Source organism: Aotus nancymaae, unplaced genomic scaffold (assembly GCF_030222135.1).
Source record: "Aotus nancymaae isolate 86718 unplaced genomic scaffold, 86718_ANA_hifiasm-v0.15.2.pri h1tg000040l, whole genome shotgun sequence".
NCBI lineage: Eukaryota > Metazoa > Chordata > Mammalia > Primates > Aotidae > Aotus > Aotus nancymaae.
This window is the reverse complement of record NW_026988454.1, coordinates 128,983,865-129,006,904: the sequence shown is the minus strand read 5'-3', so window position 1 is coordinate 129,006,904 and position 23,040 is coordinate 128,983,865. Positions and strand designations below refer to the sequence as shown.

The 23,040-nt window shown below is 45.1% G+C and overlaps 1 pseudogene; it reads right to left on the bottom strand.

Moving 5' to 3' along the window:
* Positions 1 to 20,190: 20,190 nt before the first annotated feature.
* On the bottom strand, positions 20,191 to 22,791 carry LOC105723490 (large ribosomal subunit protein eL33-like; annotated as a pseudogene).
* Between the last annotated feature and the right edge of the window lie 249 nt (positions 22,792 to 23,040).

The window sequence follows — 23,040 nt, the reverse complement described above, 5'->3', positions numbered from 1 at the left end:
AGGCCGAGGCAGGTGGATCACGAGGTCAAGAGATTGAGACCATCCTGGTCAACATGGTGAAACCCCGTCTCTACTAAAAATACAAAAAATTAGCTGGGCATGGTGGCGCGTGCCTGTAATCCCAGCTACTCGGGAGGCTGAGGCAGGAGAATTGCCTAAACCCAGGAGGTGGAGGTTGCGGTGAGCCGAGATCACGCCATTGCACTCCAGCCTGGGTAACAAAAGCGAAACTCCATCTCAAAAAGAAAAAAACAAACAAACAAAAAAAACATACTCTTATGATTCTTCTCTGTGATGATTCTGTTTCCAGAGTGTGAAATCTATGAGTACTGTAATTTCTCTTTTTTTTCCCCAAGATGGAGTCTGGCTCTGTTGCCCAAGCTGGAGTGCAGTGGCAGGATCTCAGCTCACTGCAACCTCCGCCTCCCAGGTTCAAGTGATTCTCCTGCCTCAGCCTCTTGAGTAGCTAAGATTATAGGCACATGCCACGACGCCTGGCTAATTTTGTATTTTTAGTAGAGACAGGGTTTCACCATGTTAGCCAGGATGGTCTCGAATTCTCGAACACCATGCCCAGCCCATTTCTTTTCTTTTTTTTTTTTTTTTGAGATAGAGTCTTGGTCTGTCACCCAGGCTGGAGTGCAGTGCCATGATCTCAGTGTGTAGCAGGACAAACCGCAGATGAAACCTCCCAGACACCAGATTTAAAGAAGGAAGTGGCTTTTATTCAGCCGGGAGCATCGGCAGACTTGAGTCTCAGGAACTGAGATCTTCGTCAAAGAAAATCCTAGCTCTTTTAAAGGCTTACAGTTCTAGAAAGTACATGTGACAAGGTCATGATTGATGAAGTAGGCGTGGAGTAAGTTTGTGACCAGGTAGGGGTTTGAGTAAGATTGAGTGAGAACAATGGAGGGTGTTTTCTTCATATTATGGCTGCATCTATAGATAGGAGTTCGATTAAGGGCGGGGAGGGGGGTTAATCTCTAACCTCCAGGCCTGATCAGCGGCGCCAGCCGACCTTGTCACTGACCTCATGCCTGCTATGTCTCAAGCTCACTACAACCTCCCCTCCTGGGTTCAGGCAATTCTGCCTCAGCCTCCCATGTAGCTGGAATTACAGGCGCCCGCCACCGGCTAATTTTTGTATTTTTAGTAGAGACAGTGTTTTGCCATGTTGGCCAGGCTGATCTGGAATTCCTGACCTCAGGTGATCCTCCCATGTCAGCTCCCAAAGTGCTGGGATTACAGGCATGACCCTCCACACATGACCTGTGTTACTTATAAAAAGAGGGCAAATTATTAGTGTTGGTATGGTATAATGTGAAATATATTTGATCTTTGTTTTCATTCCTGTCACAGAACTCCTAAAACTTGGAATTTCCAGAGTGATAGGAATGTCTTTTGTTGTTTAATTTTTTAACTTTTTTTTTTCTTGAATAGAGACAGACAAATCACTTTGTTCTCAGACTGGTCTCAAGTTCCTGGGCTCAAGTGATCCTCCTGCCTTAGCTTCCCAAAGTGTTGGGCCATAGTGCCAGGCCAGGAGTGTCTTTTATTATTCATAATAAGCTCTTTTGGATCATACCCAAGTTTATGGTAATGAGATAAGTTAGGGTGAGGCACCTAAGTAGCCTCAGGATGGGGTTGGTTACCAGAAAGACCAAGAGATTAAAGGAGTAGATTTAGAATTTTCAGCCTCACCCACCAACTTCCAGGAAAGGCAGTGGTGTTTGAAGATTAAGCTTTACAAAAACTCCTTTTTTAATATTTTATTTATTTATTTATTTTGAGACAGAACACTCTCACCCAGGCTAGTGTGCAGTGGTGCAATCTCAGCTCACTGCCACCTCTGCCTCCTGGGTTCAAGGGATTCTCCTGCCTCAGTCTCCCAAGTAGCTGGGATTACAGGCACTCACAGACACACTCGGCTGATTTTTGCATTTTTACTAGAGACGGGGTTTTGCCATATTGGCCAGGATGGTCTCGAACTCCTGACCTCAGGTGATCTGCCCTCCTCGGCCTCCCAATGTGCTGGGATTACAGGTACGAGCCACCATGCCTGTCCTATGAAAACTCTTGAACAAGAATTGATGGGGGCGGGGCACGGTGGTTCACGCCTATAATCCCAGCACTTCGCTGAGGTTGGCAAATCACTTGAGGTCGGAGGTTTGAGATCAGCCTGGTCAACATGGGGAAACACTGTGCCTACTATAAATACAAAAATTAGCCAGGCGTGGTGACAGGTGCCTGTAATCTTAGCTAATCAGGAGGCTAAGGCTGGAGAATCCTTTGAACCCAAGAAGCAGAGGTTGTAGTGAGCCGAGATCTCGCCATTGCACTCCAGCCTGGGTGACAGAGCACAATTGCCTCTCAAAAAACAAACAAACAAAAAGAATGGATGGGCTGGTTGATGGGCTGGCAGGGTATTGACACCTGGAGGTGCTGGGAGGGTAGTACCCAGATGGGCCATGGAAGTGCCAAGCCTCTTCCTCCCTAAAGCTCACCATATGCATTTTTAAAATCTAACCATTCATCTATATCTTTTATAATATGCTTTATAATCAAGAGATAAAAGTGTTTCCCAGAGTTCTGGTAGCTATCCTAGCAAATTATGAAGCCAAGAAGGGGGTTGTGGGAACCCAAATTTATAGCGGGTTTGTCAGAAGCACAGATCACAGCCTTAGTCTTGAAATTGGCATCTAAAGTCGGGGGCAGTCTTTTGGGACTCAGCCCTCCACCTGTGGATTCCAACACGATTGCCAGGTAGCTAGTATCTGAATTGAATCAGAGCCACTGTGCCCGGCTAAGCTTGTGGTTCTTCTATCCTCAACAAATGGCATGGTTTGATGGGGAAGGGCATACTCCTCCCTTTAGGGCTGTCCCTGAAAGGTGGATACATGACTTCCATTTGTGCTCTATTGGCCAGAGCACCATCCATTGCCATACCTAGTCTCCAGGGAGGCTGGGAATTGAGATCTTTTTTGGTGGCCATGTGTCTTGCAAAAAAATTTAGGATTTATGGCCGAGTGCCATGGCTCACGCCTGTAATCCCAGCACTTCGGGAGACTGAGGCAGGTGGATCACCTGAGGTCAGGAGCTCAAGACCAGCCTGGCCAACATGGTGAAACCCTGTGTCTACTAAAAATACAAAAATTAGCCGGGCGTGGTGGCATCTGCCTGTAATCCCAGCTACTTGAGATGCTGAGGCAGAAGAATCGCTTGAACCTGGGAGGCAGAGGTTTCAGTGAGCCAAGATCTTGCCACTGCACTCTAGCCTGGGCGACAGAGTGAGACTCCACTTGGTCTCAAAATAAATAAATAAATAAATAAATAAATAAATAAATAAATTGAGGGTTTATTAAAAAGAAAAGATTGGATAAACAATACTGGGGGGAAGCTAACAGCCTCTGTCAAAGGCTCAGTGTCAGTATTATGCTCAGCTGTGAGAGCCTGGGCCGAGGTTGAGTGCGTGAGCCACAGCACCCTCCTGGGCAGGACTCTAGCACTTGAGATGGCCCAGCAGGAAGTCTTGCCCTGTGGGGCTCTCTACAGCAGATAATGGCAAAGTGCATGATGCACAAGAAAAGTGTTTACTCCAGCACAGACTTTGTCCCTGTAAAGCCTCACCCTTCCCCATCCTGGAAGTAGGGAAACCAGCTGACAGATCTGTAGGAGACTCCTGATCCTATCCCCAGGCCTTCGTGGTCTGCCCCTCCTACCCATCCCGCAGACTCAGCTCCCCAAACTGTTCCATGCTGTGCCCTTCTCAGTTCTGCACACTTGATGGGCCTGGCTCTGGCCTGGGGTGCCCTGCTGCTGCTGCTGCTCAGGGATACATACAATTGTACAGGCCGTGGTAAGAACTTCACATGCATGACCTCTTTTAGTTTTTGTCGTCGCCTCTCTGCTCATCTGTACTCCTCACTGGGCAGGAACTTTGAGAAATGGAGCCCCACATCTGTTGTGTTCACTACTCTATTTCCAACAAGGAGCACGGTGTGGCGCCTTCACAGGGCCTCTGGCTCCAGATCGTTGGCACACAATACATGTTTCTTTTTTTTTTTTTTTTTTTTTTCCTGAGACAGAGTCTCGTTCTGACTTCAGGCTGGAGTGCAGTGGTGCAACCTCATCTCACTGCAACCTCCGACTCCCTGGTTCAAGGGATTTCTCTGTCTCAGCCTCCCAAGTAGCTGGGACTACAGGCAGGCACACACCACCACGCCCAGCTAATTTTTGTATTTTTAGTAAAGAGGGGGTTTCACTGTGTTGGCCAGGATGGTCTCAATCTCCTGACCTTGTGATCCGCCCACCTCAGTCTCACAAAGTTCTGGGATAACAGGTGTGAGCCACCGGGCCTGGCCTAAGTGTTTATTACATTGAATTTGCAGCTTGTATAAAAATGAACCAAGACAGGCCAGGTGCAGTGGCTCATGCCTGTAATCCTAGCACTATGGGAGGCCTAGGTAGGTGGATCACCTGAGGTCAGGAGTTCAAGACCAGCCTGGCCATCATGGTGAAACCCCATCTTAAAAAAAAAAAATGAACCAAGACATTATGAAATATAGTAACTTTTTTATTTTTCCTTTTGCGACTAATTTTTCTTAAGGAGCTGTGATCAGGGAAAGGAAGATGTTTCCCTAGACCTCCTCTAGAGGGCGTATCTTCCCTGGATCTTTGACATTCGTTTTCAGAAGGGTAATAGACCTTACACAAGGAGTGGCCATCCCCTAGGAGGCCTGTCCCCACAGATGGAGGATGTGGTGGTGCTAAGTGATGTCTCCCTGGCAGCTGGGAGTGGAGACTCTAGAGGGAGGTCTTCATGTCCAAAGGCAGGGATCTGGAAGAAGGAGAATGTGTGTGCACAGACGACTCCCCCAGCCCAATTTTTTTTTTTTTTTTGGAGACAGGGTCTCACTCTGTCACCCAGGCTGAAGTACAGTGGTGTGATCAATATTCACTGCAGCCTCGGCCTCCCAGGCTCAGGTGATCCTCCCACCTCAGCCTCCCGAGTAGCTAGGACTACAGCTATGTGCCACCACGCCTGGCTAATTTTTTGTATTTTTTTGTACAGACAGGGTTTCCCATGTTGCTCAGGCTGGTCTTGAACTCCTGGGCTCAAGCAATCCATCATCTGCTTTCATCTCTCAAAGTGGGATTACGGGCATGAGCCACTGTGCCCGGTCTAGATTTCCTTTTTTTTTTTTTTTTTTTTTTGAAACAGTTTCTCTCTGTTGCCCAAGCTGGAGTACAATGGCATGATCTTGGCTCACTGCAACCTTCGCCTTCCGGGTTCAAGTGATTCTCCTGCCTCAGCCTCCCAAGTAGCTGGAAGTACAGGCGCCTGCCACCACACCCAGCTAATTTTTGTATTTTTGGTAGAGACAAGGTTTCACCATGTTGGCCAGGCTATTCTTGAACTCCTGACCTCAGGTGATCCACCCATCTTCCAAAGGGCTGGGATTACAGGTGTGAGCCACTGCACCCGGCCTAGACTCCCATTTTTATTTAACATCTTCCATTTCTCATCAGAGAAATGATAAAATCCAGAAAAGCACAATTATTTAATTTAACCCCACCTCTAGCTCATTTAAATGACCAGTTATTTCCAAGTCTGGATCTGAAAATTTCTATTATAAGAGACTCTCCAGGACCTTCACTGAGTTCCATGTGTAGTCGTGACATTATGTGATATTGGCACATGGTTAGAAATCACCCTTGTGTAGCAGTTTGAGATGAAATATAGGCGATGTCTGGTCTCTGAAATTGCCCTCCGACCTGATGTTACACAACCATTCTCAGACCAATTTGCTTCCCCTCCTATTTCTGTCTCTGCCTTTAGCTGGATATTTGGATAGTTCAGAGGAAAAAGAGGGGAAAGGTGAGATGGCAAAAGAGACCCCAGCCACCGGACTCATGGGTCATGCCTGTAATCTCAGCACTTTGGGAGGCTGAGGTGGGTGGATCACTAAGGTCAGGAGTTCAAGACCAGCCTGGCTAACATGGCAAAACCCTCTCTCTACAGAAAATATAAAAATTAGCTGGGAATAAAGTACGTGCCTGTAGTCCCAGCTATTTGGGGGGCTGAAGCAGGAGAATTGCTTGAACTTTCCATGTGGAGTCTGCAGTGAGCCGACATTGTGCCACTGCACTCCAGGCGGGGGGACAAAGTAAGACCCTGGATAAAAACAAACACATACAAAAAGATGTCATTCTGTGTTTTTGAAAACAAATATGCTGTAATACAGCTTGATCTGAATGTCCACCAAAATTTGTATGTTCAAACTTAATCTCAACTTTGGTGGTATTAAGAGGTGAGCTTATCTGGGAAGTAATTAAGTCCTGAGGGCTCCACTCTCATAAATGAATTAGTGCCTTAAAAAAGGGCCGGAGGGTTGAACTATTGTGACTAGAATTTTTAAAATATTTTTTTTTTTTTTTTTTTGAGACGGAGTCTCGCTCTTGTTACCCAGGCTGGAGCGCAATGGCGCGATCTCGGCTCACCGCAACCTCCGCCTCCTGGGTTCAGGCAATTCTCCTGCCTCAGCCTCCTAAAATATTAAATAAATAAATAAAAGGGCTGGAGGGAACTAGCTTCGGCCCTTTTTCGTCCTGCCTCCACCATGCGAGGACACGGCATTCATCTCTGGAGTGTGCAGCGGCAAGGCTCTGTGTGAAAAGAGAAACTAGGTCCCTCAGCCGACACTGTACCTGCCAGCACCTTGATCTTTCTATTCCCAGCCCTCCAGATCTGTGAGAAATACGTTTCTGTTGTTTATAAATTACTCAGTCTCAGGTATTTAGTTATTATAGCACAAACAGACTAAGACAAGTAACAGTTTTATGTTTATAACCCATAAGGAGGAAAATTCTGGATTTGGACTCATCTCAGCAAATATACAGATATGATTGTAACAGAATCAGTAAGGTCATAACCAGGGTCTTACCAATGTAGGCTGTGTACAAATATAACTTTAACAACAAATATAGCAAATATAGTTGATGAAGTAAACAAACACAATTTGCTATAACAGTCTGACAAATGTAGTTTCCTATAACAAATAATCAAAGCCTTAAGTTTCAGGTTACAGTTTTCAGAATTAGTAATAGCCTATTACTGCCAGGCATAGTGGCTCACATGTATAATCCCAGCACTTTGGGAGGCTGAGGTGGGAGAATTACCTGAGCCTAGGAGTTTGAGACCAGCCTGGGCAACATAGTGAGACCCTGTCTCTTTTATTTTATTAAAAGTTTTAAAACATTGGCCTGGCATGGTGGCTCACACCTGTATGGGAATATGGGAGTCTCAGCACTTTGGGAGGCTGAAGCAGGCAGATCACTTGAGAACAGGAGGTCAAAACCAGCTTAGCCAACATGGCAAACCCCGTCTCTACTAAAATACAAAAATTAGCTGGACATGGTGGTGCAAGCCTGTAATCCCAGCTACTTGGGAAGCTGAGTCAGAGAGTCACTTGAACCTTGAAGGTGGAGGATGCAGTAGCCCAGATCACGCCACTGCACTCCAGCCTGGGCGATAGAGTGAGACCCTGTCTTAAAAAAAAATTAAAATATTATTATTATTATTTTTATTTTTATTAGGTTCACAGCCAAAAAAAATTATTTTAAAAAAGAAGTAGCTTACCACAAAGGCTACCTGACTTTATCTCAGTTTTAAAAATGGAATGGTAGGCTAGGCGTGGTGGCTCACACCTGTAATCCCAGCATTTTGGGAGGCCAAGGTGAGCAGATCACAAGGTCAGGAGTTTGAGACCAGTCTGGCCAACATGGAGAAACCCCGTTTGCACTAAAAATACCAAAATTAGTCAAGCGTGGTGGCAGATGCCTGTAATCCCAGCCACTCTGGAGGCTGAGGCAGGAGAATCTCTTGAACCCAGGAGGCAGAGGTTGCAGTAAGCCAAAATCGTACCATTGCACTCCAACCTGGGTGACAAAGCAAGACTCTGTCTCAAAAAAAATAAATAAATAAGAAAAATAAAAATAGTAATGGAGTGGTAGTTACCTTTACTAGAGACTGAACATACATAAAAGTAATCTTAAAGAGCTTTTTTGCCTTTGGCCAAATGTTGGTTCACTGTGATTTGGAGTGTACCATGACTTTAACTGTATCTGTATCTGTACCTGTACCAATATCTGTATTAGTACCTATGTACATATGTACCTACGCCTATGCCTCTACCATCTCACCTATCCTTCTCTGAAAGGCCTCATGCCAACAAAGTTCTCATCTTGTAATGTTTCCTGCTAAATATCATTGCAACTACTTGTAACATATTTGAATCAAGGCTTAGTTACACTCTCTTTTTTTTTCTTTTGAGATGGAGTTTCTCTCTTGTTGCCCAGGTTGGAGTTCAATGGTATGATCTCGGTTCACCGAAACCTCTGCCTTCCAAATTCAAGTGATTCTCCTGCATCAGCCTCCCAAGTAGCTGAGATTACAGGTATGTGCCAACACGCCTGGCTAATTTTGTGTTTTTAGTAGAGATGGAGTTTCTCCATGTTGGTCAGGCTGGTCTCAAACTCCTGACCTCAGGTGATCCGCCCACCTTGGCCTCTCAAAGTGCTGGGATTACAGGCGTGAGCCACTGTGCCCGGCCTGGCTTAATTACACTCTTTTAAATTTTTAAATAATTTTTATGCCACTTCTATTACTGTAGAGGCTTCCAAGTTTTCTTTTTTTCTTTCTTTCTTTTCTTTTCTTTTCCTTTCTTTCTTTCTCTCTCTCTTTCTTTCTCTTTCTCTCTCTCTTTTTTTTTTTGAGACAAAGTTTTGCTCTGTTGCCCAGGCTGGAGTGCAATGGCGCAATCTCAGCTCACTGCAACCTCTGCCTCCCAGGTTCAAGCGATTCTCTTGCCTCAGCCTCCCGAGTACCTGGGACTACAGGCATGGGTCACCATGTCCGGCTAATTTTGTATTTTTACTAAAGACAGCGTTTCTCCAGCTTGTTGGTCAGGCTGGTCTTGAACTCCCAACCTCAGGTGATCTGCTGCCTTGGCCTCCCAAAGTGCTGGGATTACAGGCGTGAGCCACCGCGCCTGGCTTTTTTTTTTTTTTTTTTTGAGACAGAGTTTTACTCTTGTTGCCAGGCTGGGGTGCGGTGGTGCAATCTCAGCTCACTGCAACCTCTGCCTCCTCTGGGTTTAAGCTATTCTCCTGCCTCAGCCTCCCAGGTAGCTGGGATTATAGGCACCCACCACCATGCCCGGCTAACTTTTTTTTTTTTTTGTATTTTTAGTAGAGATGGGATTTCTCTATGTTGTTGGTCAATCTGGTCTCAAACTCCTGACCTTAAGTAATCCACTCGGTTCGGCCCCCCAAAGTGCTGGGATTACAGGTGTGAGCCACTGCACCCAGCCTAATGTCTGTCTCTTGATTTGACTATAAGCTCCCTGAGGGCAGGACCAGAGCCATGTCAGTTCTGGCTCATGGTTGAATCAACAGCAGATACACTGATATATATATATATATATATATATATATATATGAATGTATGTATATATGTATATATGGGTGTATATATAATTTTCGTGTGTAATACAGCTTTGTCATCTTCCGTTTAACAATCACAGTCATTCACTGATAGAAATTTTCATTGTTTTTGACATTTTACTTTTATTAATTTTATGCACACTTCTGCTTACTTCCTTAGACTAAGTTCCTTATTTATTTATTTTTTTGTACAGATGGGGTCTCACTATGTTGCCCATGCTGGTCTTGAATTCCTAGGTTCAAACATCCTCCCACCTCACTCTCCCAAAGTATTAGGATTACAGGCATGAGACACCATGTCTGGCTGATTAAATTCTTTTTTTTTTTCTTTTTTCTTTTTTTTTCTCTTTTCTTTTTGGCTGATTAAATTCCGAACTTGGAATGTGTGATGGTTCATTTTAGGTGTCACCTTGACTGGATTAAGGAATACCTACAGAACTGGTTAAGCATTATTAGTTCTGGGTATGTCTGTGACAGTGCTTCCAGAGGAAATTGGTGTGTGAGTGGGTGGATTGAGTGGGAGAGATCTACTCTAAGTGTTGGCAGGTATAATCCAATCAGCTGAAGGCCTGGATAGAACAAAGAGACAGAGGAAAGTTTTTTTTTTTTTAATCTCTTGGAGCTGGGACATAGTCTTCTCCTCTGCCCTTGGACATCAGGACTCCGGGCTCTCTGGCCTTGAGACTCCAGAAATTACACCAGTTCCCCTCCCATCCCCCTGCCCACCCTCTGTTCTCAGGCCTTTGGCCTTGGACTGAGAATTATAGCATTGGCTTCCTTGGTTCTGAGGATTTCACTTTTTAACTTTATTTTACAGAGACAGGGTTTTGACATGTTGCCCAGGTGGGTCTCAAACTCCTAGACTCAAGCAATCCTCCTGCCTCAGCCTCCCAAAGTGCTGAGATTACAGGCATGAGCTCCCATGTCCCACCAGTTCTGAGGCTTTTAGACTTGAACTAAGCCAGATTACTGGCATCCCAGGGTCTCCAGCTGGCAGAAAGTGGGACTTTTCAGCTTCCATAATTTTGTGAGCCAATTCCCCTACTAAGTCCTGTCTCATATATCTATATATCAGTAAAGCTATATAGTCATGTGCCACAAAATGACATTTTGGTTAATGATGGACCATGTAAACCGTGGTTGTTCCATAAGATTATACCTTTTTTTTTTTTTTGAAGTGGAGTCTCACTCCATCACCCAGGCTGGAGTGCAGTGGTATGATCTTGGCTCACTACAACCTCCGTCTCCTGGATTCAAGCAATTCTCCTGCCTCAGCCTCCCAAGTAGCTGGGATTATAGGTGCATGTCACCACACTCGGCTAATTTTCCTATTTATTTATTTATTTATTTTGAGACAGAACCTTGCTCCTGTCACCCAGGCTGGAGTGCAATGGCGTGATCTGGGCTCACTGCAACCTCCACCTCCCAGGCTCAAGCAATTCTCCTGCCTCAGCCTCCAGCAATTCTCCTGCCTCAGCCTCCAGTAGCTGGAGTAGCTGAGATTACAGGTGCACGCCACCATGCCCAGCTAATTTTTTTATTTTTAGAAGAGACGGGGTTTCATCATGTTGGCCAGGCTGGCCTTGAACACCTAACCTCAGGTGATACAGTTGCCTCAGCTTCCCAAAGTGCTGAGATTACAGGCATGAGCCACCACACTTGGCAATTTTTGTATTTTTAGTAGAGACAGGGTTTCACCATATTGGCCAGGCTGGTCTGGAACATCTGACCTCAGATGATCTGACTGCCACAGCCTCTCAAAATGCTGGGATTACAGGTGTGAGCCACCGTGCCTGGCCAAATAATACCATATTTTTGCTGTATCTTTTCTGTGTTTAGATTCACAGATACTTACCATTGTGTTAGAATTGCCTACAGTTTCAGGATAATACATGCTGTACATGCGTGTAGCCTAGCAGCAACAGGCTGTACCATATAGTCTCTGAGTGTACTAGGCCATACCATCTAGGTTTGTGTAAGTACACTCTGATGTTCACACTATGGCGAAATCCCCTAGCAATGCATTTCTCAGACTGTATCCCCATCACTAAGCAACACATCACTGTATATGTATACTATTGGTTCTTTCTGGAGTATCCTGCCTAATACGGAATGCTACATTAAAAGTTGTTGATACTCGGCCTGGCATGCTGGCTCACGCCTGTAATCGCAGCACTTTGGGAGGTCGAGGCCGGTGGATTACGTGAGGTCAGGAGTTCAAGACCAGCCTGACCAACATGGTGAGACCCTATCTCTACTAAAAACACAAAAAAATTAAGCGGGCGTGGTGGCATGTGCCTGTAATCCCAGCTACTTGGGAGGCTGAGGCAGGAGAATCGCTTGAAACCGGAGGCGTAGGTTGCAGTGAGGCGAGATCACACCATTGTATGCTAGCCTGGGTGACAGAGCAAAACTACATCTCAAAAAAAAAAAAGTTGTTGGTACCTGAACTTCCAGGAAGGAAGTACCAATTTATATTCTCAGCAGTAATGTATGGGAGTACCAGTTTGATAGGGAAGCATATTTCATCCTTCTCATTGTCTTTTAATTTTATTTAATTTATTATGTATTATATTCATGTGATTCAAAATGTAAAGGTAGTCCCTCCTGCCCCAGCACACTTTGAATTTCATGATCATCATGCCATCTCGGTCTCCACTGCCTACTCAGCTGAGGAAATGTGGAGGATTTCTCCCACCCTAAATACTTCTTTCCTTGAGAGACAAAAGGGTGATGATGCCTGTCAGGCCTAGTACTGGTGATGTTCTTCTGCCACGGGCTACTCAAATCCTGGTGCCTGGAGAGACCCCCATTATTGTCACTTGTGGACTTGGGACAAGTGGCCTGGAGCAGGACTCCTCCTCTGCTGTGCTTCTAGAAGTTGGGCGTGTGAGGGCCCTGAAGACGCCTCTGTGTCCCTTTCTCTAGTCTGTAAACAAGTACCAGGGAGTCACTGCAGGGTTGGGAACACTCTGGAAGAGGTGGAGGCCTTCTTTGCCAGAATAAATCACAAAGCCTACTCTTCCTCTTTCCAATAACTGTGGGAGAAGAGGGGGGTCTCTCTACTCACAGCACTGGTCTCTCTCTATGCCTTGGCTGTATCATCAAACTGAGCTCTGAGATAAAGGGAAAACAACCTGGGGCAAATCAGCCATCTCTGGGCGGCAGCTCCTCTTAGACTCACAGAGCTCGACCACCCTTTGGGGATCTCTGCTCCTGGCCTGCACCCATGTTGCCTGTCAAGATAGAAGCTGCTTTTTCTCTTCACTTTTTTTTTTTTCCCAGGAGTCTCATTCTGTTACCCAGGCTGGAGTGCAGTAGCACGATCTTGGCTCACTACAATCTTTGCCTCCCCAGCTCAAGCAATTCTCCTGTCTCAGCCTCCTGAGTAGCTAGCATTACAGGCGCCCACCACCACATCTGGCTAATTTTTGTATTTTTAGGAGAGACGAGGTTTCACTGTGTTGGCCAGGCTGGTCTCAAACTCCTGACCTCGTGATCCACCTGCCTTGGCCTCTCAAAGTGCTCGGATTACAGGCTTGAGCCGCTGTGCCCGGCCCTTCACTCTTAATTATCTTGGTGTTTACAGCTGAGATGAGAACTTCCTAAGGAAATCTTTCTTCAATTCCTCACTGCTAAGAAAGATGTACTAACAGCATCTGTCTGCCTTCTATTATATGGCATAATAGTATTTTATTGTTTGTTTCTCTGCCACTCCCAAACTGGAAGCTCCAGGAAGAAAGAGATTGTCTCCTTCATTAGTGTAGCCCAAAAGCCTTGCACAGTGCACAGCAGCACAGAGTGAGCACTTCAGAAATGTTTAACAATGGTATTTGAAAACAGAATGTCCTATTAAAGTGATTTTTAATAATTTCATCAAGAAATAAAAATTACCCTTTTAAAGTGTATAATGCAGTTTGTTTTGTTTATTTGTTTGTTTGTTTTTTGAGATGGAGTTTCACTCTTGTTGCCCAAGCTGGAGTGCAGTGGCGTGATCTTGACTCACCACAATCTCTGCCTCCCGGGTTCAAGCAATTCTCCTGCCTCAGTCTCCCAAGTAGCTGGGATTACAGGCATGTGCCACCACGCCTGGCTAATTTTGTATTCTTAGTAGAGATGGGGTTTCTCCATGTTGCCCAGGCCGGTCTCTAACTCCTGACCTCAGGTGATCTGCCTGCTTCGGCCTCCCAAAGTGCTGGGATTGTCGGCGTGAGCCACAATGTCTGGCTTTTTTTTTTTTTTTTTTTTTTTTGAGACAGGCTTTCATTCTGTCTCCCAGGCTGGAGTGCAGTGGCACAATCTTGGCTCACTGCAACCTCTGCCCCCCTGGTTCAAGTGATTCTCCTGCCTCAGCTTCCTAGTAGCTGAGATTACAGGTGCATGTCACCACGCCTGGATACTTTTTTGTATTTTTAGTAGAGACAAGGTTCCACAGTGTTGACCAGGCTGGTCTCGAGCTCCTGATCTCAAGTGATCCACCTGCCTCAGTCTCCCAAAGTGCTGGGATTACAGGCGTGAGCCACCTCACCTGGACTGCCTGGTCTTTTAGATGTGTTTTTATACAGTTTTTTATTTGTTTCTCTGTATGTTTGTTTCTGTCTTTGGAATTTCTCTTTTATTAATTTTTTTTCTTTTTTTTGAGACAGGGTCTCACTCTGTTGCCTACGCTGGAGTACAGTGGTGTGATAATAGCTCACTGTGGCCAGGCGCAGTGGCTCATGCCTGTAATCCTAGCACTTTGGGAGGCCGAGGTGGGTGGATCACCTGAGGTCCAGAGTTCAAGACCAGCCTGGCCATCATGGTGAAACCCCACCTTAAAAAAAAAAAAAAAAAAGAAAAGAAAAAAAAGAAAAAAAATATATCTCACTGTAATCTCTAACTGCCAAGCTCAAGGGATCTTCCTGCCTCAGCATCCTGAGTACCTAAGACTACAGGCGCATGCCACCACACCCGTCTAATTAAAAGAAAAAAATTTTGTAGAAACAGTCTCCCTATGTTGCTCAGTCTGGTCTCAAACTCCTGGCCTCAAGTGATTCTCCTGTCTCAGCCTCCCAAAGCTCTGGGATTATAGGTATGAACCACCAAGCCCAGCTCTGTCTTTGGGATTTCAACTCTGCAATGTATGGATAGAAAAAAAACTGGAAGACCATACACCAAAATACTAACAAGGGTATCTCTGGCCAGCAGAATGAGGAATGCTTTTCCTCTAAATTTTGTACATGCAGCTGGAGGCCATTATCCTAAGCAAATTAACATAAACAGAAAAGTGAATTAACTCAGGGATAGAAAGCCAAATACTGCATGTCCTCACTTATAAGTGGAGCTAAACATTGGGCACTCATGGACATAAAGATGGCAACAACAGACACTGGGGACTACCAGAGGGTGAATGGGGCTGGGGGAAAGGGCTGAAAAGCCATGCTCAGCACCTGGGTAAGGGAATCCTTTGTACCCCAAACCTCAGCATCATGCAATGTACCCAGGTAACAAACCTGCACATGTAACCCTTGATTCTAAAATAAAACTTAAGCCAGGCTCAGAGGCTTGCACCTGTAATCCCAGCACTTTGGGAAGCTGAGGGGGGCAAATTACCTGAGGTCAGGAGTTTGAGACCAGCCTGGCCAACATGGGATTACAGGCATGGTAAAACCCCATCTCTACTAAAACTACAAAATTTAGCCAGGCACAGTGGCTCATGCCTGTAATCCCAGCTATTTGGGAGACTGAGGCAGTAGAATCGCTTGAGCCGGGGAGGTGGAGGTTGCAGTGAGCCAAGATCGTGCTACTGCACTCCAGCCTGGGCAACTGAGCAAGACTCTGTCTCCAGAAAAAAAAAAAAAGCAAAAGAAAATACATGAATAGGCCGGGTGCAGTGACTCATGCTTGCAATCCCAGCACTTTGGGAAGCTGACGCAGGTGGATCACCTGAGGTTGGGAGTTTGAGACCAGCCTGACCAACATGGAGAAACCCTGTCTCTACTAAAAATACACAATTAGCTGGACATGGTGACACATGCCTGTAATCCCAGCTACTCGGGAGGCTGAGGCAGGAGAATTGCTTGAACCAGGAGGCGGAGGTTGTGGTGAGCTGAGACCGTGCCATTGCACTCCAGCCTGGGCAACAAGAGCAAAACTCCCTCTCAAAAAAAAAAAAAAATAAGAATAAATAAAATAAAATAAAAGTTTAAATATAAATAAATTTTCTATAGTAAAAAAGTACCAATTGATTGATTGATTGTTGTTGTTTATTTTTTTGAGACTGAGTCTCATTCTGTTGCTGAGGCTGGAGGGCAGTGACATGATCTTGGCTTACTGCAACCTCTCTCTGCCTCCTGGGTTCAAGCAATTCTTGTGTCTCAATAGCTGGAAATATGGGCATGCACCACCTCACTCGGCTAATTTTGGTATTTTTGGTAGAGATGGGGTTTTGCCAGGCTAGTATCAAACTTTTGACCTCAGGCGATCCACCTGCCTCGGCCTCCCAAAGTGCTGGGATTACAGGCATGAGCCACTGTGCACAGCTGAAAAGGTACCCATTTAAGAAATGAAAATAACTTACAATGGACTCAAAAAAAGAAAAAAAAAAAGCCAGTTGCAGTGGTTCACACCTGTAATCCCAGGACTTTGGGAGGCCAAGATGGGTAGATCATGAGGTCAGGAGTTCAAGACCAGCCTGGCCAATATGGTGAACCCTGTCTCTACTAAAAATACAAAAATTAGCCGAGTGTGGTGCCGCACACCTGCAGTCCAGCTACTTGGGTGGCTGAGGCAGAAGACTTGTTTGAACCAGGGAGGTGGAAGTTGCAGTGAGCCAAAATCACGCCACTGCACTCCAGCCTGGGCAACAAAGTGTGGGACAATCAGAGGTACCTCCCGAGAAGATGCATTTCAAAGTCAAAAAGAGAGGGGAATGCATTAAATGACACTGCAAAATCACAGTAAATCTAATCCAGAATGTGACATAATAAACTTTATTTTTTTTAATTTTTTATATTTTTTTTAAGATGGGATTTCACCATGTTGGCCAGGCTGGTCTTGAACTCCTGACCTCAGGTGATCTGCCCACCTCGGCCTATCAAAGTGCTGAGATTACAGGTGTGAGCCACCGCACCCAGCTGAACTTTATTTTTTAAACGAATAGAGGGGATTTTCAAAGTGGGGAGCAGGGGCCTGAACAAGGTGGCTCATTGCTGTAATCCGAGCACTTTGGGAGAGTGAGGAGGGAGGATCCCTTAAGCCCAGTAGTTTGGGACCATTCTGGGCAATATAGTGAGATCTCGTCTCTACAAAAACAATTTTGAAAATTGCCAAGTATAGTGGCATCTGCCTGTAATCTGGGCTACTCAGGAGGCTGTAGTGGAAGGATCCCTCGAGCCCAGGAGTTTGAGGGAACAGTGAGCTGTGACTGTGCCACAGCACTCCAGCCTGGGCAACAGAGCTGGTCCCTATCTCTCAAAATAAAAAATACAAAAGTTAGGCACAGTGACTCACACCTGTAATCCTAGCACTTTGGGAGGCTGAGGCAGGAGGATCGCTTGAGGCCAGGAATTCGAGACTAGCCTGGCCAATACAGTTAGATCCCATCCCTTCGTTAAAAGAAAAGTTGAAGAGCTGGCACTGGCACAGAGAGATGGAAAAGACCAACTAACTAAATGTAATCTGTGAACCTTGTTCAGTTCTTGATTATAAAATCAATTGCAGGCCAGGTGCATTGGCTCACACCTGTAATCCCAGCTCTTTGGGAGGCCAAGGTGGGCGGATCAGTTGCGGTCAGGAGTTTGAGACCAGCCTGGCCAACATGGGGAACCCTCCTCTCCACTAAAAAAAACAAAAATTAGCCGGGCACCGTTGTGCAAGCCTATAATCCCAGCTACTCGGAAGGCTGAGGCAGGAGAATCGCTTGAACCCAGAAGACAGGTTGCAGCGAGCCAAGATCACACCACTGCACTTCAGTCTGGGTGACAGAGTGAGACTCCGTCTCAAAAAATAAAATAATAAAATAAAATTAACTGCAAAGACAGTTTAGAGATAATTAGAGAAAATTGAACACAGACTGATTATTAGGTGATATCCAGGAATCATTGTCTTTTTTTTTTGAGACGGAGTTTTGGCTAACACCCTTTTTGACCTTAGCCCACCTGCACCCAGGTGAATATAAAAAAAAAAAAATAAAATTTTTAAAAAAAGAAAAAGAAAAAGAGCTGGAGTCTCACTCTTTCACCCAGGCTGGAGTACAATGGCAGGCTCTTGGCTCACTTAAACCTCCACCTCCCGGGTTCAAGCTATTCTCTTGCCTCAGCCTCCTGAGTAGCTGAGATTATAGATGCGCACCACCATGCTCGGTTACTTTTTTTGTGTTTTTAGTAGAGATAGGATTTCACCACATTGGCAAGGCTAGTCTCGAACTCCTGATCTCAGGTGATCCTCCCATCTCAGTCTCCCAAAGTGTTGTGATTACAGGCGTGAGCCACTGGGCCTGGCCAATTATTGTCCATTTTGCTGGTATAATAATAATATTGTGAGCTGAGCATGGTGGAATGTGCCTGCAGTCCCAGCTACCTGGGAGGCTGAGATAGGAGGATCACTTGAGCACAGGAATTTGAGGCTACAGTGAGCTATGATGACACCTGTGACTAACCACTACACTCCAATGTGAGTGAGAGAGGGAGATCCCTAAACAAAATGATATTGTGGACATATGTACATATGTGTGTATTTTCCAGTGAAATTATGGAATTTGCTTTAAAATACTTTTTTTAAAAAAAGGTCTACAAGCTAAGAAAGGTTTCAGTGTGCAAATGGTTTTTCTTGGGAATTTTAGGATGGGGCAATGAAAGGGACTCACAGAGGGATACTCTGGCCCATTAAGGGAGAGTAAGCCAAGCTGGGAGCAGAAGTGTGCAAGTCCTTGTGACTCCTATGTCCAAACTGGATAGGCTTTCCTACTCTAAAACCAAGTGGTCTGGGGGTCAAGGCAGTGGGGATCAACTTTCTGGGAGGAGGTAGCAGATGCAGAAAAATACCTGCAAGGGTCAGGGCCTAAGCCATACACGTGGGAGAGTGGACACAAGAAATACTTGGGGTAGGATGGAGATATGAAGGTTGACATCTTTCAGATGTAATCAAGGTCACTTCATGGTCCACCTTGCCGTCTGTGGATAGGCCTGCAAAGAGCTGGGTAGAAGAGAAGGAGTTATCAGAGAAGCCAAGAAGAGAAGCAGGAGGAGGAAGGGGACATGGGGTCCAAGAACATGATTTACAGCGTGAGAAATCCTCTGCAGCTTGCAAAGAGATCTCTAGGAGGGTTGGGAAGGAACTGTCAAAGGTGGTCCCGCTTAACCATGTCCTGAGATGGGTAAATGGGATAGACTTTGGCAGGACCAGGCACTGGGGACTCTAACGACTCCCTCCCTTAGCCCAACACCAAGGCCTTGGAGAGAACTGACACCTTTATAACATCAAGACTTTCTCTCCAAGTATATCCTATATATTTCCATTTATTTAGATTTTTTTTTTTTAAGATGGAGTCTCGCTCTGTCGCCCAGGCTGGAGTGCAGTGGCGTGATCTTGGCTCACTACCACCTCTGCCTCCTGGGTTCAAGCGATTCTCCTGCCTCAGCCTCCTGAGAAGCTGGGACTACAGGCGTCCGCCACCACGCCCGGCTACTTTCTGTATTTTTAATATACAAAAAAGAGACAGGGTTTCACCATATTGGCCAGACTAGTTTCAAAATCCTGACCTTGTGATCTGCCTGCCTCGACCTCCCAAAGTGCTGGGACTACAGGCATGAGCCACTGTGCCCAGCCTTTTAAAAAAAATTTTAAATTTTTTATGTTTTAGACAGAGTCTTGGTCTGTGGCCAGGCTGGAGTGCAGAGTGCAGTGGCTCAATCTCCGCTCACTGCAGCCTCAGCCTCCCGAATTTAAACAATTCTGTCTCAGCCTCCGGAGTAGCTGGGACTACAGGGAAGCCACCACGCCCAGCTAATTTTTGTATTTTTAGTAGAGACAGGGTTTCACCATTTTGGTCAGAATGGTCTTGATCTCTTGACCTCGTGATCTGCCCACCTTGGCCTCCCAAAGTGCTGGGATTACAGGCATGAGCCGCCAAATGTGGCCTAGATTTTCTTTAATATCTTCCAGTAGCCGGGCGTCGTGGCTCACGCCTGTAATCCCAGCACTTTGGGAGGCTGAGGTGGGTGGATCACCTGACATCCTGAGTAGGAGACCAGCCTGACCAATACGGAGAAACCCTGTCTCTACTAAAACTACAAAAATTAGCTGGGCATAGTGGCACATGCCTGTAATCCCAGCTACTCGGGAGGGTGAAAAGGAGAATCACTTGAAGCCGGGAGGACGGAGGTTTCAGTGAGCCGAGATCGCGCCATTGCTCTCCAGCCTGGGCAACAAGAATGAGACTCTATCTTAAAAAAAAAAAAAAAAAAACCACAAAAACACTTCCAATACAGTTTTATCTTTTAGAGCATGTACATCTACTGTTAAATTTATTCATTTTTTCTTTAAGTATCTCTCGAAGTATGTTAAATTTATTCCTAAGTAGTTTATGTTTTTGTTGCTATTGCAAATGTATATTTTCATTAACATTTTTACTGAGATATAAGATAAAGTACACAAATCAAGCTAAATTTTTTTTAAGAGCCCAAATCCACATTTATTTTCATTAGTTTAAATCCTTGAGGGGTAGCGTATCACTCGGATTCTCTGTCCAATAGCCTTAGCAGGAAGATTGCTTCGGAATTTGGCACAGCCATGCCATTGTTTCCGTGGGCCCGAGTTATCTTTCCTCAGATTACTCTGGTTTTGCTCGGTTTGCCGCCAGGAGTCACTGTGTTGTTCTTTGCTTTGTATACAGAACCGCATCTCTTGCCCAAATAGAATTCTGTTTCATCTCGAGCATAAACACCTTTAATTTTAAGAAGAGCTGTGTGCTCCCTTTGGTTCCAGAGACCCCACTTATAGCTGGGAAAATGGCCTTGGACCACAGACATAGTTGCAGACATAGTTCCTTTTAGAAGTCCTGTTCCTAGTAGGCCTTCACAGGAGCCAAGATGGCGGGAAGAGGGAATGGTTTTTTGGTTTTTTTTTTTTTTTTTTTCAGAGGGAGTTTCTCTCTTGTTGCGAAGACTGAGTGCGGGCAGGATCTTGGCTCACTGCAACCTCCGCCTCCCAGGCTCAATTCTCCTGCCTCAGCCTCCCAAGTAGCTGGGATTACAGGTGCCCGCCCCCACGCCCGGCTAATTTTTTGTATTTATAGTAGAGTCCGGGTTTCACCATGTTGGCCAGGCTGGTCTCCAACTCCTGACCTCAGGTGATCCACCCGCCTCAGCCTCCTAAAGTGCTGGGATTACAGGCGTGAGCCACCGCACCCGCCCGCCTGAGCTTAATTTTTACACATGCAAATATTCAGATAACCAAATGGTACAATTTTTAAAGTTACACTTTCTAATTGGTATTGCTGAAGATGGAAATGCAATTGATCTTGTAAATTGATTTTTTCCTCTATTGATATTCTTACCCATCAACCTTGCTAAACTCATTTATCAGTTCTATCTGAATTTTATCTTAGCATTGCTGTGCATGCAATAATTTCATCTGCATATATTAACATTATTATTTCTTTGTAATCCTTACATATTTGTTGCTTATTGGACTGGCTATGACTTCCATTATTGTATCGATGAGGATTATTGAGAGCAGCCATCCTTGCCTTGTTCCCCATCTTGAAAGGAAGGCTTTCAACATTTTACCATTATGGTGATGTGTTTTGTGAAATTTTTGAAGATGTCCTTTATCAGCTTATGGAGTTTAAAAAAAAAATCAATGAGTGTTGAATATTTTGAGTAGATTTACTGCATCAATTAAGATGAATCAATTTCCCTCTTTAATTTGCTAATGAGTCTATATTTTGCTTAGTTTAACTTTTTTAAAAAATTTGATAAATATCTTTTGCTACGTGTTTCTTCTTATGTGACTCTTCTCAGTTCTACCCTTTTACCTTCCATTGTTGGTTTTCCCCAGTTTCTTCCTTTACTTTTTACTGTGTTCTCTTCAAGCACCTGCTTTTTGGAGTTTTCCCAGGATATCAAAGGTTGGGGGATGGCAACATGGTTTTCAGACAGTATCTCCTCACAATCTGCTCCTCTCTACAAGCTTGTTTGAAGCCAAGTTAAAGCAACGGATAGAAGACGATAGCGTGGGTGCCAGACCTGCCAATTTCCAACTGTACACCAAACTCCTGAACAGACACTTTAGGCTTCTGCTTTTCAGTTTCATAAATAAAACCCTGTCCTGACTACCTCCAGGATTGGATGGAAACGCAGATGAGTGGTAGAATGACTTTGCAAACTAGCATCTTTTTCACACGTAAGGGGTTGCTGCTCTATGTGGGTAATCCCCCATATAGGCACCAAGGAAAGAGCTAAGCAGAACCCTGGCATAATTAAGGCCTGAAAAATATCTCACTTTATAGTGTTACTACTCAGTTATTTCCCTTTATATAATCCTCTATATATAATCATATATTAGTTGATAGTATGAGTGCCTAAAGAATATTTCCCTACATATATATATATATATATATATAATATCTTAGTTCATAATTCGAGGAGTGCCTAAGTAGACACAGTACAGAGCAGGAATTAGGGAATAAGCAGCTTATAATCAGAGGAACGCCTAGAGTAGACACAGGGCAGAGCATGATTTAAGGGAAAACAGCTATACCAGGACAAGAATCCATGGCCCAGGCGGCAGCGTTCAGTATCGTAAAGATACCCGCTGTATGGCAGGCTTGGGGCGAGCGCCACTCCTCCTGATAAAGGAGTTCTAGGACCTTGCTTCCGTTCTTCTGGAAGGCTGCCCTCAGACTGGCAATTGCACCTTGGTGACTGTGAACTTTGCTTCTCGAAAAGCATCTTCCTATAGAACTCATTGGAAGCTGCCAGTGGGTGGCGGTAGACCCTGACAGCTCTGTCACTACTGTGTCACTTAAAGCATCCCCCCATAAATCTTCTTAGAAGTAGCTGCCCATAGACAGAGGTATCACACACTGCACTATCTTCACTGCGCATGGCCCACCTCCGTGTCTCGATGATCTAATGGGGGTGGACCCCTTGTTTTACTGCTCACGACCCTATCACTATCCTTAAAGATGACTTCACTCACTGCCCTGCCCCCTAACCTATACATAATAAATACTCAGCTTCTGGACATTCGGGGCCTCACCTGACTCCACTCATAGGTGGCGTGGCCCCCCGAGCCCAGCTGCATTTTCCTTGTACTTCCGTGTCCTGTCTATTTTTTGGATCCTGTGCCTTAGCACAGCATAAGGGACACCCCACGACCCTGTGGGGCCCTCAGCCCTACAGTTCTTGTCGCTGAGATTGTTAGAGGCAATATGAGTTAACAGAAATAGCTTGGATTTTGAAGCTAATGGAATCTAGATCCATTCCAACCAGGAGTGTGACCTTGTAATTATTATTAACCTTTCTGAACCTGTCTCCATCCATCTATGCAAAG